Genomic DNA, 16,948 nt, shown 5'->3' with positions numbered 1-16,948 from the left:
TATTCCTTCAGATCCCGGCTTGAACACAGTTTCCTCACAGCAGCTTCCCTGAGTTACTGGAGTGCTTCTCTGTTTATCCATTCTCACCACACCGTTTCTTCCTTCAAAACACTAAGTATGTAAATCCATGTCTATCCATTGCTGTCTGTCTCCTCAAACTAGATTTAAGCTCCGGGGGAGTAAAGGCTGTGTCTTTTGCTCACCGTTGTATCTCCGCTGCCTAGCATGGTGTCAGGCATCTGGAAGCTGTGTACCGTCTTGGATTGTTGTATGGGATGAAGGAATGAAGACTGTTAGGACAAGGGGTACACACCATGGATACTGTAGTCTTTCTGAAAGGACAATGGAAGCTAGAGTGACGAAGGAAATTTTCCCAGAGTAGGTGGAGCTGGAGTTAAATCTTGAAGTAGTTGTGGCATTTGGGCTGGAAGGACTGGGGTAGCACATCCCAGATTGCGAGAGCAGCATGGAGCCACGAGAGGGAAAGGGAGTTGTCAGGGTGCTCGGAGAACAAGTAAGTGATTTACCTGCTGGAACAAGGGGTCTGTGCAGGAGAGGAAGAAAAGTTAAATTACATAGGTAGCAGAGGGTAGATTTTGAGAGACTTTTGTTAAGAGAGTCTATTCCTGGCTCTGCTATTTAAAAATAAATTAAGTAGTTAGTATACAATATTATATTGGTTATATTAGTTTCAGGCGTACAATATAATGGTTCAACATTTTTATAACATACAGTGTGATCACCCACTAATCTAATCATCATCTGTCACTATGCAAACTTATCACAATATTATTGACAATGTTCCCCTCCCCTTTCTTACCCATTCTCCCATTCCCTCCCTTCTCATAAACATCCCTTTGGTTTCCATTTCTTTGAGTCTATTTTCGTTTTGTTTTGTTTGTTCATTTGTTTTTAGATTCCACATATAAGCGAAACCATATGGTATTTGTCTTTCTCTGCCTGACTTATTTTACTGAGTGTAATACCCTCTAGGTCCATCCATGTTGTTGCAAATGGTAAGCTTTCTTTTTTTTTTTTTTATGGCAAGTAATATTCCATTGTATGTAAGTACCACATCTTCTGCTATTTTAAAGCTATTTGGTTCTGGGCAGCTACCTTATCCCATCTAAATCTCAACTTCTCCTTTGCAATGCATGGATAACCTCTAGTCCATGCTTTCCTTGGAGTGAAGTATATGATAAACTAATTTATAATGTGTCTTGAAAATCAAATACGACCATCTCTTGTTCTGAACCCTTCAATGGCGCAGCTGCCTGTAAGACAAAGCCTGATATCCAGAGCCAGGTTTTGAGGTGCTGAAGCATGTGACTCACGCCCCCTTTTTCAGCCTGGCTTCCTTATGATCCATCCTCACACTTTATTCACATTTCCCCAAGCTCTTTTGCACCTTGGGTCTCTGTGCGTGCTCTTCCCACACACTGTAACACCTTCCCCTTTCCTATTATTTCCCTTCCCAGTCCATCTGGTAAACTCCTATTAATTATTCTTTAAATCCCACTTATGTCTCTCCTCCCAGAAGCCTCTACTGACTGAAAGTTATTCATGTCAGATCTCTGCACAGCTTAGATAGAAGTCAATGATTATCCTTTCCATATTCCATACATTTTTATACCCCCAGCACCATTTTTGTGCGTGGTACATAATAGGCACCCGCCAAATGAGTATTGAATCAAACCTAGTGTGCAAACTACTGGAAACTAGATACATTCATCTACTAAACCCATGGTGAGTATCCATGGTGTTGCAAGTTAAACAATAGATAGTGGGGGTGGTTTTGGGGGTGGTAGCAGAACACACGTGATATTTCACTGATGGAAGGGACTCGGGGAGCACGTAATCCAGTCACCTCTACAGTAAGAAAAGGCAACCAAGGCCCAGAGAAGTTACGAGTTTTGAGCCACACAGTAATGCATCGCAGGGCAAGAGAATAACCTACTTCTCGTGACCCTTAGCTCAGGAATATGTCCATAGCACGCCACTTGCTTTTATGCTTATTATGATAATAATTGCCCTGCCTCTTAGCCACACTGGTTAACTCTCATTTTTATAAAAGCCCTAGCAGACATGATGGAGGATTAATGTTCTGTTTTCCTCTCTCTTTTTTATTTTTTATTATTACATGATGGGGCTGCAACAAAGTCACACTCTACATCTCCCCCCCCTTTTTTTAAGAGTTACTTCCTAATATTTGAAGAGTTCATAAATTACAAATTCAGAAAATTTCCATTTCCGCCCACTTCCTTTCCTGCTGTAGCAATTCTAGAGCTATTTCGAGGTGGTTTGTAAATCTTTGAACCTGTAACAGGAGAATGGATAATTCGAAAGAGTGCATCTAAAAGAAATAGTTTGCATCGTTCAGAACAATGAACCATTCTGTAATTGAACACAAGACCTGAGACAGCATGAATGAGATCATGTCTGCAAAAAACGGTCTGAGCCCCTCCGAGACCGCCATCCATAAATACAAGGTATTGTTCCCGCATTTGTAACACCGCATAATATGAGCACCTCTCATTGTGAGAGGAAAATGGTCTATATGGGGTTTCATAAATAAAAGCGTGTGCTTGCTTACTCCTCTCTCATTGCTCCCGGCTCTGTTCCGGCCTCTGGGCCAGTATTTTACCCTGTTTTCCATCTTGCCACTTAAAATAGGTAACACAACGATGGAAAGAACTCTGCAAAAGGTGCCATTCACTCAGGAATTCAGCCAATGCTTACTGACAGCCTTCTGGGTACCAATCCTATGCTAGGTCCTTGGTAGCTTGATGAGGTCTCTGTTCTCAAAGTGTTATCGCCCAGTCCTCTGTTTAGCCCCAAGGAGCTCTGGCTTCAAGTGATTTCCACCACACTGAAACTGTTTCCTGGTGCCACGAGCCCTCAGAGTTCACAGGTGAGCAAACATTTCACAGGTGATTCTGTAAGATCCTTAAGGACAGGAATCATTTCTTTTTTGTTTTGTCGCCCCATAAAGTGCCTTCTTGATGATAAACTACTGTGATATAGGGATATAGGAAGACTATTCATTCAACAATATTTGCCAAGTGCCTATAATGTGGTGGATAAGCAATAAGGATAGGATATACAAGGTCGGACAATTAAGGTGGTGAACTTGTTGCAATGATGGTGCTAAACTTTCTGATATCAGAAGGATTATCCATTATGAATTTGTACCAACTGGACAAACCAAGCTTACTATTTGGAAGTGCTGAAAAGGCTCTGTGAAAAAGTTAGACGTCCTGAACTTTTCCCATCAATTCATGGCTCTTGCATCACGACAATGCACCAGCTCACAGGGCACTGTCTGTGAGGGAGTTTTTAGCCAGTAAACAAATAACTGTATTGGAACACCCTCCCTACTCACCTGATCAGGCCCCCAGTGACTTATTTATTTACCTGAAGATAAAGGAAATGTTGAAAGGAAGACATTTTGATAACATTCAGGACATCAAGGGTAATACGACGACAGCTCTGATGGCCATTCCAGAAAAGAGTTCCAAAATCGCTTTGCAGGGTGGACTGAGCGCTGGCATCAGTACAAAGCTTCCCAAGGGGAGTCCTTCGAAGGTGACCTAGTAATATTCAGCAATGAGGTATGTAACACTTTTCTAGAATGAGTTCACGAACTTAATTGTCCAACTGTGTGTAGATCATTGGGGAAGGATTATTACAGGCAGAGAGAAAAGCAGGTGCAAAGGCCCTGAGATTTAGATATGCCTGTGATCTTCCAGGATCGGGGTGGAGGCCAGTCCATCCGGAGTGCAGTGAGTAAGGGGTACAGTGATAGGGAAGGAGGAGGGAAGGGTAGGCGGGAGCCAGCTCATGGAGGGCATTTGTCTGTGATCAGGGATAGTGGGTGTTCCCTGGGATGCAGAGGCTATTACCTCTTGTCTAAACGACGATAGTACCTTCTCACCACTCTTCCTGATGCCAGAGTCTCCTCTTTCCATCATCCCTGTGCATCTGACTGAAATCACCATCCAGTCATGGCCAGACCATGTCTCCTCCATCCTCAGAACTTCTCAACAGCTCCCCGACATTAGAAAAATAAGTTCGAATTAGTCTTCGTGGTATTGAAACATCTCACAAGTGGATGCATCTACGTCTTCCAGTCCTATCCCCTTTATATTCATCTACCGTCCTGTATCTACCCTGACTGCACTGGAACACATGGCATTTTTTAAAAATACTTGGCCCTGTCTTAGTATTGATCACACCATTCACCCTCTGCCTCATTCTTCAGGAGCTGGCTCAGATGCCACCCCCTCTTCAAAGCCACAGTCACAATTAAGCTCTCTTCACTGTGTGCTTCACGTGGATGTCTCATTTGTGCTGTGTTGGAGTCTGCCTCAGTGAACGTCACGTGTCCATGTCACGTTCCAATGAGAGAGTCATGTTCTTGAGAACAGGGACTCTAATCCTCATTATTCCCAAATCCCTGGCATGGTGCACAATGCCTGCCATGCCTCCAGCTCTCAGAAGAGATTTGCTGAGTGTCTGATGCTCTTCATTGTGAGCAAATAACCACAGGAGCTCACATGTGTTGAGGACTCACCATGTGCATAGATGGGGTAGGAATCTTACATAGATTATCTCACTTAATCTTCACAGCAGCCTAGGACTTAGGATTGTCACCAACGTAATATGTAGAGGAAGGAACAGAAATTTATTTACAGAGGAGGGAATAGAAATTCAGAAAGTGAAGGACCTTTACCGTGTTCACTTTGACACCAAAGCCTGTGTTCTGAACCATCACATTGGACAAAAGTGCCAAGATCATTAAACTCCATTTCCATTTCTCAGTTCACAGAAGGATGGATAATTCCAGGTGACCATAAAGAGGGATTTACTGGAAATGAAGGTTCTTCAGCTTCTGGAACGGGTTGCCAAGGGCTGGATGAAGGTGAGATTGCCATGGCCCTGGCAGGAGCTGGCTATGGTGACCCTCGCAGAGACTTTCTCCTAAATTTACCCTAACAACCTATGTGTTACCCAGAGAGAAGAAAGGGCTCAGACCTGTACTCAGAAGTCCTTGATGAATCCTGGGTCTGACCTATAAGACACTTATAGTTTCTTAATCTTGAAGCGGTGGCAATATTACATCTTTAATTATGAAGCTTTACAGAGTTGTCATGACTAGTCATTCTGCCTTCCTTCTTCTAATAACATGTACTAAGTAATTATTTCACTTCCAGCAAACTTGTACATAGAAAATGTGAAGTAAGTTTTGTGCGTGACTGACTGACTGAGCTAATTAAATAATTCAAGAAATGTTTGTTAGACATTACTGACTTCCTGGCCTTGTATGCTGTAAAAATTTTAGGAAGATGGACCATTTCTGTCTGGGGTCACCGGAAAAGGCTTCACTGAGCAAGTGACATTTGAGAGCAATCTGGACATTCCAGGCTTCATGAGAGTGAGTCTTTGTTCCATTTGCTGCTATAACCCTGCACTGAGGACAGTGCTTGGCACACAGAGGCACCCTCTATGTATTTGTTCAATGAATAAATGAATGCAATTGCAATGGTCAGGTGCCAAGTGCAAGTGATGGTAGGAGCTCAGCCATCTTTCTCCTGACCCAGTGACACATGTGAACGTCGGAGCTCCACTCAGCTTTAGGACCACAAAGGCAGCCCTTCTCCTCACTGGCCTTCAGCATCACCTTCTGTAAACATTGCATCCAGCCTAGAGGCTGTCCTGACATGCCTTTCACGTTTCACGCCCTGTACTCAGTCTGGAGGATGGGGATGGAATGCAGGGTTCATGATTTCATCATGACCCCCCAGTCCAGTGTCTGTCAGCATTCATCCAGGACACCAATAGAACGCTGAAATGTGGTTCTTACTCTGAAACATGCCTGTACCACTCCAGTGGCTTCTGGCCACCTCCATCCTTCAGAGTTCCCTCGGCTTTGATCAGAGTGAGCAAATGCTATAACTCCTCTTTATCATGACTCAGTGGGTGGCCTTGGATGACTTGCTGCTCCCCACTGGGCCTCAGTTTCCTCATCAGAAAACTATTGGGGCTGGCCTGGACAATCCCCAGGGGCCTCTTCCCTCTGCTGTTGGGGGCTACATCCTACACTGCTTTGAGTCCCCAGTAGTCATCACCATGACTAATATGTTCTCAGGCTGGAACATTTCTGCCTCGCAAGGGCCTGCAGGATGGAGTGGGTTTGTCTGTGTGTTCCTATCAGAGTGGAATGCACCCTTCAGCTCCCAGAACTGGGCTTCAGCCTGGACACCTGCCCATACCAGGCATGGCGGTCTGGCCCCAAGAACTCATGAATTTCATGGCAGTTCCTGGAGCCCAAAGTCTGGGTCTGATCCAGGTTCTGGGTGAGGAGATGTCGTCACTCAGAAGTCAGTTTCACTCTGTACATGGAAAATTCCACTCCACCAGAGAGCTGCTGCTACTGGGATCCAGAACAGAGCTTTTGTTTCTGAAAATCTGGAAGCAGAGAGCATTTAGGGGGATTCTCCAAAGTCCTACCGATACAGGACTGAGAAATATTTTACGGTATGGCAAGACAAAAGTTACTGACCTTCCCTGCTCCTTTCTGCATTTCTCTCAAGAAAGATACCAGGGAGCTCTAAAAAATGTGAGATTGCCCCCCACACACTGGCGGGAGCTTTGGGTCACCTTTTAGACCTATAGCTGTGCCCGCAATACTGTTCTGTGACAGTGGATAATCATTGTTGTCTCTCTAAAGCTCTGTTCCTCCTATAACATGGGCACCTGCCTACCAAGGCTGGTTCAATAGTCACTGAATTAATACTTGAATAAAATATGAAAAGGGTAATGGACTGGCATCGAGGAGATCGGCCTGGGTTCAATACTTGTTCTACTCCTTCTATGACGTGTAACCTTGGACAAGTTACTTTACCTCTTGAGCTTTAATTTTCCAATCTGACAAATGGGAATATCTTGCAAGATTATCGCAGAGATTAAGTGAGATGCTATATGAAAAGTGTCTTACACAGACACAAAAGGGGGGTTATTAGAGTCCATGGAAGCTCCTGAGGCCTGCCAGGACCATAGGAACAAAAAAGCAGTATTTCCCGAGCTCCAAGAAGAAAACTTACTTTCCATGATTTTATTTATTTTTTTTTTTTTAATATTGAGCTTTTGGTCCTGTCTGGAGAGCAGCAATCATCTCAGTGCGAGGGGACTGACACCTAACAATTTAGTTGTTAGTTTATCAAGATCCGGCAGAAAGGTGAAGCTTCTGCTGTTTCCACCAGCTACTCCCGGCCTCTTGCTGTTGATGTCAACATTTTGCACATTCAGCCCCTGCCAAGTAGCTTCCCCAGGTGGAGAAAGCGGCCCCTGCAGTGCAGGCAACAAAGATGTCCCTGACACCACGTGTGTTTGCCTCAACAACCGCAAGCAAGCATCAAGGTAAAGAAGACCCCAGACACGTAAATCCCAAGCAAAAGCCCAAATTTTCATCTACCAGTGCTGACTCCCTCGCCAGACTCTTTTCTTACCCCCAAAGCCACGCTTTGCAGTAGGCGTTAGGACCCCCATTTTAGAGATGAGAACTTGAGCTGACAGAGGTCAAGTGCCAAAGTTCAACTCACTGCTGAAGCATGTGGTCGGGATCTGAACCCAGGCTGTCTGGCTGCAGAGCTTGTGACCATTCCCCAGTCCTGCTTCTGAATGACACAAATTGCTGTCCTGGGAGTCATCCCAAGGTCACACTAAAGCCCCCTGAGACAGTTCTTAGGTTGACTGCATTCTACTCTGAGCTTGCCTGACGTGGGAGCTGGACTATTTGACCAAGTCAACTCCTGCCCTGATGAGGGCTTTGGATCTGAATCCCATGGAGGAAGGCCGTGGAGATCTTCACGAGTGGGGGCCTGCCACCCAGGTAAGGAAGAGCATTTTATCACCGGCGTTATCTAGAGTTGTCTAATAAGAAGGTGACCAAATGTTAGCTGATCTTGTTCTTTTATGTTTATTGTTTGTTTGTATTATTGTTTTTAAATTCTCTACAGACAAGGTACCCCCTTATTGCTTATACCCGGAGTAGGCCATGCCCACCCTAGGGACACCACTAGTGGGGAGAAACCTAGGAATCTCTTCCCCTGTGCCCCCAGCTGCACACATTAGCCAGAGACTTTGCATGCTGGGGACTGGGGAGAGCTTTGCCCCGGAAACAGCTTCTACTAAAAAAGAATTTGAAACCACTGGCTGAGATGTTCTTTCTGGAGTTCTGTCCAGTCTTGACATTTTTATGGCTCTAAAAATTCTCTCCCCTGGGAGGAGTGATGTAAAGCCCTCATTTACATAATTGCACATTCCCCTGAGGGCACTTTGGAAGGAACCGTGGACATGTCACGCATTATGCCAGTTATTCCTGATGTGGGTCTCAGTGATTCTACATTCCTTTTCTAAAAACCAGAGAAAGCATCTTTTACTGTGTGTTCACTATTTGCCGGGCGCTGTGCTAGGCACTGGCATTTCAGGGAGGAAAAAGATAAACACGATTCTTGGTCTTATGGGGCTTGGGGGTGGGCCTGGAGAGAGAGAGAGACCCACAAGAAAATCCCAAACAAATATAAAACTATAAATTGAGGTCGGTGCTAAGAGGAAAAAGGTGATATTATTATGAGCAAGAGTATCAGAGGGGATCATAATTTAGATTGGGGAGGGTACGAAAAGCCTTTCTGCTAAAGTTATATTAAATCCTTGACCTGAAGAAGGACGAGGGCTGGATGGTGGAGTAGAAAGAACAGCATTCCCCCGGCAGGGATGGCAGAAGCAGAAGCAGGGAGGAGGGGATGAGCTAGCATCCTTTGGGGCAGGAGAAGGGTCCCTGAGGATGGAGTGAGGCAATGGTGGAGGAGGAGAGGGCTGGGAGGAGGCCAGGGTAGCAGCAGAGGACACATCTACACCCTCTAGAAGCCACGGCAAGGATCGCAGAAGTAAGTCCCTGAAAGGTTTTAAGCAAGAAAATGCCATGACCCAATTTTTATTTTAGAAAGACCCCTCTGGCTGTGCCGTGAAGAACTGAGTCACTAAAACTCACGGCAAAATCCTGAAATACCTTTGTCACAAAAATAGTGGCCTCCTTGAATATCAGTGAGAAAGCTGTGAGTTCAGGCTTTTGGGTCTGCCTGAGTCAGCTCCAGTCCTTTTGTGTCCGTGGGCCCAGGGCTTTGAAGATTGCAGACGTAGCCCTAGCGAAGTCCCATGCTGCTGACTGCCATGCCTCCCTCCTTCCCTTCCTCCACTGGGTGAATCATAGCTTTTGTCCATAGTGGGCGGATCCTCCTGCCAGCTCCCACCCTCCCCATCCCCATCAGAGGAGGAAGCTCTGCCAAGTCCCCCTCCGGAGTCAGGGACACCACCTGTCATAGTGAGTCTTCCTCCTACTCGGACATCTGACAGCCTCCGGGACTCGTGAGCTGGGGAAGCACAGACCATCAAAGCTAAAGGGACCTTAGAAACCATCCAGATCTGCTCCCCAATTTCCTACTTCAGGGAGGGAACATGCCGCTAAGGGCCACAGTTAGCTAGGGGCAGAGTCAGGATGGAAATAAGCTGCAAGGGAGCCATGTGGTAAATACCTCTGTCCCACGCTCGTCCTGGAGTTTGAACTGAGACATTGGAGGCATTGGAAGATGCTCTGGGGTGGGAGTCCAGTGACCTGAGTTCCAGGGCTGGCCTGCTGTGTGGCCGTGGACAAGCGCTCTTCCTCTCTGAGCTACATTGCTGCCCTGTGTGCCATGAAAACACCGGTGTTGCAGATGTCTGATGTCGGTTTGACATCACACTGCAGGACTCGGCAGAGACCTAGAAAGGGGCAGTGCTGGTGACCAAGGATGTTGGCGATGAGTTTAGCACTTACATCCCTTCACTTTAATCTCCCCACCAGCCTATAGCTAAAACAAAACAACAAAACAGAAAACACCAACCACAATGACCAAAAAACATTGGATAACTGAGAAGACAGAAGCAAAAGGAGGTAGAAGATATTGCCCCAAATCACCAGGTAGTCAGTGATGCAAACAGAATTCAGTCTCATCTCTGGGCCCCGTGATAAGTAATTCACTATACTGAGAGAGTTCATATGCAAATCTCCCCGCCCATCCCTGCTTTACAATGAGGACCTTGCCAGGACACAGTGAGTGACATGTGGGCGAAGCTCCAGCATGCTGAAGGAGTGCTGAGGGGAGGTTTTGGGGTAGAGGGCAGCTTTCAACCATGCCAGGCAGGCAGCTGCCCAATCTGCCTGTGCTCTCAGCCTGGCCTTGATGTTTCCTGTGGTGAAAGACATCCTGGCCCCCAGTCAACGAGGCTTTGCTTGCTGGCTGTCTCCCTCTTGCTCTCTCTCCTGTTTTCTATGCCACTCAATATTGCTAATTTGAGTTTTTAAGAAGTTCATTAGTTTCATGTACCGCTTCCAGAGAATCATTCTGATGGCTCCCCAGCACCCCACCTCTGCATTAATGTCCACTCATAGATGTATGCATGCACGCACACATCCACACGCATGTACACACACGTCCACATTCACACACACATACATACACATGCACGCGTGCACACATGCACGCATGCCTACACACACATGCACGCATACACAGGCATGTGCATGGAGGCACTAAATAAAAATCAGGCTATGCAAAAAAGAGTACGTGATAGAGCTGTGTACGATGCTGAGATTCTATGGCTGTGCATTTGTGTAGATAAAGGATGGACCTATTTTTGTGGGTTAATGAGCAGTGTCTGTGGAGATGGTTGTGGACGAAGCAAGCGTCTCTCCTTCTAGTAAGGTCTGTCTGTGTCCTGAGGGTGGAGGAAGTGTTAGAAGTCAGAAGAGGGAACAGGTCCTCAGTTTGTTGAGGTGTATGGTTGGTCCTAGGGCTTTCCTGGCCCCGTCTTTCCAAGGCACAGCTACTCCACAGGGCACTGAGATGTCTCGCTGAGTGGTCTTCTCCACCGAACACAGACGTGGCAGTCCCCTCTCGTTTCCCCGTGCAGGGAGTCCACCAGGCCAGGGCCTGCCTCCCAGCTGCGTCTCCTCCCCAGGGCGGAGCAGCTCAGGCTCAGTCTCTCTCAGCCCTGCGAAACTCTGTCTACCCTCTCCCCCCAGATAGACCACTTCCCTTCTTCCTGTGGTCTTCCTGGGTGATGTAGCGTGCGCCCCCTCAAAGGCCGAAATCATAGATGTCAGCTCCCTTCCTGGGGTCTTGGTGCAGAAAAAGAAGCCGATGCAACATAGTATCTTTTCTAAGTAACTTATCTTTTTTTGTAAATCTGTTTAAATGTAAGAAAAGAGTCTGGAAGAATCAAATGGAGGGTGAGGGTGAGGAGATCTGTATTTTTGGTCTATTGATAGGGAATATATAATAATTAAGAAATAATCATAAGGGGTAATTACAGAAACGAAAGGAAATAAGATAATGTAGACAAACGCTAAATGCCATGCTTGGCACATAATTAGTGCTGGGTAGAACGCGTGCATGTGTGTGCATGTGTGTGCGTGTGTGTGTGTGTGTGCGCGCGTGTTCATGCACTCCTGCAAGGCCCCTGTGAGCCAGTGAGAGATGGAACAGAATGGGTGACAATGTTCTCCTTTTCTCTGAGACAAGTGATTTTCGGAAGAAGCACGCCTCACCATTCTTAGGCCTGAGCTGAGATTATAATTAATAGTTCTTCCTCACTCAACCCAGATTTCTTTCTCTCGTGCTCCAAAATATTGGCAGCCTATGCACTTCATTTTTGTTTGGCCTGAGGGGCCATTTCCATCAGCTGAGGTGCCAAGTGCCCCTCTGCCGTGGCAGAGCTCATTAAATGCACGGCCGGTCCTGGACAGGTCCTGACAGAGGCCTGAGTGCTCAGGGTGCCCAGGGTGGCCTGACTCCAGCCACGTCCGGGCAGTGTGGGGGAGGGTTGCTGAGGTCTGCCAACCTTGGTTGATCTTATTCATACAGTACTTCACAGCTAAACCTCCAGTGGGATTTAGTCAAGAGGTGTCATGCGTTTTCAGAAAAGTTTACGATAAATCCTAAGTAATTGCTTGCATTTATGAAATATATGGTGACATGAAAAGCATGTGGGTTTCAGACTAAGGGACACCGACATAGATTTGAGATTTTGGCTCTGACACGCTCAGGTGATGAGGCCTGAGGGACGACTTCTCACCTGCCATGACAAGGATCGGTGTTTTGCCTTCACTCTTCCAAGCACTGTGAGCTTACCCGTACCATAGACATTTCTCTACTGAACTATAATCACCCGTTTACTTATCTGTCTCCATTACATGATGAACTCTCTGAGGGTAGGGCTTTGTTGACCAGTGTGACTTCTGTACCTCGCTAGGCATCTTCATTGCAGGTTCTCCATGAAACACTGGGTCAGTAACTAGGTAAGCTAATGGATATGGATGGATGAATGCGTGGATAGATGGATGGTTTTTTCCTAATGTACATAGTCCCTCATCTGTCAAAGGGCAGAAATACCATCTATTTCATAACGATTTCATGGAGATTAAATGAAATGGGAATCAATAAACTCTTGTCATAATTCCTGGCATATAAAAGCTACTAAGCAAAAGCTGGCTCCTTTCCAATGTCCATCCACACTTGCCCTCAGGGTGACATGTTAACTTCAGCAGATCTTACTAGACACCAATTATCCACTTGCGAGCTTTCAGCATTCTAGTTCTTGACGTGTGGCCAGGATAATCTTTAAAAACTGCAAATCTGTTCATTTCACTTGTCCACTCAAACCCAATCAATGGTGCCCAACAACGAGCAGTGAACAAAACAGGTTCCCAGTCAACCATCAAAATTCTCTGTGTGGCCCACAGAGTTCACTTGATTCCCACCCACCTCTCCAGCCCTGGGTCGTGCCACTCTGTCCCCCAGCCACAATGGTCTTATTTTCCATACTGGGCTCAGAGCTCACTGGATTGCTTCCTTCTCAGGACCTCCACACGTCCTGCCTCTCCTGCCTTTGGTGGCCTCCACCCGTAGACTGGGTCAAGACTCCTTCTGATACATGCTCCTAACTCCATGGACTATTTCCCTCATTCAACAGTTTTATAACTCGTATACATTTGTGTGATCACATGATTCATGCCAGCCCCCAACATGGATGCTGTCTGCTTAGCATCATCCGACACACAAAAAGGAGTCAGTGCATATCTACCGATGAACGAAAACTCTCATCTTCCCCCAAACCCTGTCCATGCCCTTCCCCCACCACATATACTCACCAGCGAAGGTGTTCACATCTTCCTTTTCACCCTGTGCGTAGGGATTTTCCACTGTGTTTTTGCTCCCCCCTGCCCCACCCCCAGCTGCTGTGTTCACTGGCCAGCTGTCCTGATGGAAGCTCAGTGTTCATAAGTCTTAGGAAATGTTCTGATACGCTTTCTTACTTAGATCCAGTCTCCTGCCGGCACACCTGCCATTTGCCCCAACCCACCTCTCCCTGCTCCTTTGCTTGCTTCCTCTCCCAGGTCATAGCAGTTACATCCCAGGAGTCTTTGGAAGTGCAGATAGGCAGCTGAGGTGGGAATTATGGAGACACCAATGATGGCCTTGCTGCATTTCAAAAAGTCACTAAGTCTGCGGCCTCTCAGGAGCTGCAGGTCAACAGGTGATGCTTTAAGAGGGAGGAGAAAGGCCAAGTGCCCTGAATCCAGCGATGAGCTGAGTCTGCAGCTGAAATCCCCTGGAATCTGTCAAAGCAGGGGTCAGATCACGCATCCACCAAGGCAATAAGTGAAGAAAGGTGGCTGAGGAACAGGCCATATGAGGCCTGGAAGAAAAGATGCGCCTATTCTTACCAACAGCCTTTGGAACAAAAGATCATTGTTAGACTTTATGTTGAATCAAGTCACACCAGAGAGAGGAGTCTTATCTCTACAGGGAACTTCCCGGTCATGTGATTTTTTTTTTATTTTGATTTTTTTTTACTGTTTTTTAAACATATAAAGACTGTTTTGGGCCTGGGCACTTGGAAAGAGTTATTTACAACATGTCACTTTGAATCCAAGAAGAAAAATGTCCTTGGGTTTGGAAGCATAGTCCCTGTGTAGTGTAGAGGGAACAGTGTGTTTAGAGATAGGCAGACAGGAACCCCGGAGCCTAAGGCTGGTCTACTTCTGGTGACTGTTTCTTTGTCATTAAGTGCGAAGAGTGAAGACTTGTGTGTCATATCAGCAGGGTTGATGAGAAGTTTAAATGCATAGAAAACACCTAAGGAGTCCCTCAGGAAAGGTCAGCAGCCCCTTTCTCATGTGATTCAGATTTGGTGAATTCCTTGATACATGTTGAGAAGATGGAGACTGCCACACTGGGTGAGAACCACTCCAAACAACTTCCTCATGGGTTTTGCTGGCATCCCTGCCATTGGCTGGAGCAAAAGCTTACATTGCAAAGTCAGTCTTTTAATCCTTGTTGCCTGAATTAGACCTGAAGTGAAATCTAATTCCACAGTGGAATTATATATTATTTTCCCAGAGAAAATTATACAGGAAGTCAGTTAAGGTAGACATGTACATCTAGAGAGCTTTCTTTAAATGATTCACCTGTGTATCCAATTTGTCGTTGAGACTTGACATCTATTCATTTGAATTGTCTCTGAGTTGACATTTTATCTCCATTCCTGCAGCCATTCCCCCAATCTAGGCTTCACCCATTCAGTTTATGGCTATTTTTGAGCAGCTAACCATATGCTGTAGGTCTTCAATACCTCTGGCTGGAATTCTGCAACAGTCTCCAAGCCAGCACCCCCCCTCCCAATGCCAATTCCTCTTTCATAAGCCATAAGAATTATCTTCTTAAAATCCTGCGCTTATATTGCCACTCCCCTGTTCCTTACTGCCTATCAATAAATCTTAATGTTAGCTTCTGACCTAAGTCCAAACTTCACTGATTTGAAGGCCCTCCAAAATCTGACTCCACACCTCCCCCACCCATCTAAACATCTCCTAATGTTTCCTGCTCACCAGTCAAATCAAAATTATCTTTCTCATCCCAAACAGTTCATGTTGAATCCAAGTTCTGCTTCTTTGCTTGTGTTATGTTTCCTGAAATGTATTTTATTTGCCTGATGTTGAAATGTATATACGTATTCACATCTTGCCCCCCTACTTACCTAATATCCCCTCCCATTCTTCAAGGTCAATTCAGATCCAGCCTCATTCAGGAGGTTGTTGATGATTTCTTCAACTCATACTGACCTTTGTTGTCTGAATTCCAAATACGTTTATAATTAGTCAAACTTATTATTCTCAAGTGATTCATGCAGTGCTTTGCTTTGGTTGTTGCTGTTCTGTGCTTTCAAAAAGAAGATGACTGCTGAGTTCAGCCCTGATATGCCAGGTTCTTTAGTCAGTCACTGGCTGGATCTCAGGAGTTTGGGGAGAAGTTCTAAAACTGACTAGTGGAGAGCGAGTTATCTCCTCTTCCTCTGCCTCTGCCCATCTGCTCGCTCCTTTTCTAGACCTGCCCAGAGGTGCATCACAGCATTTTCTGCTAGTGGGCAGGGTTACTATGTAGAAAACTCAATGGTGATGTGGCATTTTCTCTCTTTTGCATGTACTTTGCATCATGGTCAGTTACTTGCTTACCATTGCAGATGGTTCTTTCAGGGGTTACCTCCTGACTAGGACCAACCACATCTCACTGGATGAGTTGTCGGAGCTCCTGACTGGCCCAAGGAAGGTGACTTGAGGCAGCTTTCCAGATTCCAAGCTCTGGCCCTGCACACAGAGTCCCATAGTATCCCAGAGAGTCATTCTTTTTATAGGCATCATAGAAATTGATGTCAGAATAGCACATAGAGATAATCTTCTCCAACTCTGTCACAGGACACATGAAAAAATAATGACTCAGAGGAAATGTGATTTTTCTGGAGGTCCCAGAGCAAAGCAGAGAAAGGGTCTGAACCCATATCTCCTCTCCTTTTTGCTCAGCTCACTTTCAAGGATGCCATGTTCCAGTGCGCACCATGGGGAACCTAACTTGGCTGTCCTCCCACACCTGAATCCCACCAGACAGAGAGTCTCTGATGAAAAAAAAAAAAAAAAAAGACAAACTAAATTTGTAAATACCACTTTATTTCCAAATGATTTGTGTCACTTGTGAAAAGGAAAATGTCATGGTTCGAGAAGATAGTTAGCACTTGATGTCGTGGCAGAGGGTACATTATGAGCAAGTGGGAGTCCTCTTGTGTTCATGGAGCCTGGACGCGTCCCGAGCCCTGGAAGTGCTGTAGGATGGGTTGGTGGTGGGGTTGCACGTAGCATGAGCCGGGGCCCATAAATGTTGCCTTAAAGGAACTAGAGAAGGAAGGTGTTTGACATTAGCTTCCTCAAATCTAGTTATTCCAGACGTAAAACCCACAAAGTCACAAATGAAATGCTGGGTTTCAAAAGGAAAAAAGAAGTGACATAAAACTAGACGGCCAATAGCCGCTTGCAGTCGTAACTTGGACTTGGACTAGCAAATGATTTCATCCCATTTAAAGCCCAGCTCAGATTTTGCCACCTCTACAAGACCTTTCACAATCCTCGTTGCTAAGATAAATTACCCGCCCCCACAATGTCATTACTGAATTTGTAAATATTTCCCTGTTGGCTTGTGTGTCTTGTGATTTAGCTACTTACATATTTGTCTGTCTTTCCAATAGATTGAGAGACTCTCTGGGACAGGGGCTCCCTTAGTATGTATTTACATCTCTTACAGCCAGGTTGGCATGATGCAGTGTGTTGCCTCTCCCTTATTCCTTGCTCCAGGCAGACATTATTAATCAATCACAGCATTCCTTACCATAGTGCTTGGAAAAGGTCCCAGAATTTTTCATAACAAAGCTCCCTAAACTGCCTCAGTTGATTAATCAGAATTTTCATGCCAAAACAAACAAACAAAAAAACCTGCTTGCTGTATCTGTTTATAACAAGTAG

The 16,948-nt window shown here is 45.7% G+C and overlaps 1 long non-coding RNA gene across 1 annotated transcript in view; it reads left to right on the top strand.

Moving 5' to 3' along the window:
- The window catches only part of LOC141571362 (uncharacterized), a 234,387-nt gene extending 229,461 nt beyond the window's left edge, over nucleotides 1–4,926 (top strand). The window contains exon 4 of the long non-coding RNA XR_012496120.1: nucleotides 4,822–4,926. This is a non-coding gene — a long non-coding RNA (uncharacterized LOC141571362). The remainder of the gene's footprint in view (nucleotides 1–4,821) is intronic.
- The last annotated feature ends 12,022 nt before the right edge of the window (nucleotides 4,927–16,948 follow it).

This window comes from Rhinolophus sinicus, linkage group LG04 (genome assembly GCF_036562045.2).
Source record: "Rhinolophus sinicus isolate RSC01 linkage group LG04, ASM3656204v1, whole genome shotgun sequence".
NCBI lineage: Eukaryota > Metazoa > Chordata > Mammalia > Chiroptera > Rhinolophidae > Rhinolophus > Rhinolophus sinicus.
Note: the sequence above shows the minus strand (reverse complement) of the source record. Positions and strands in the feature narration are given on the sequence as shown.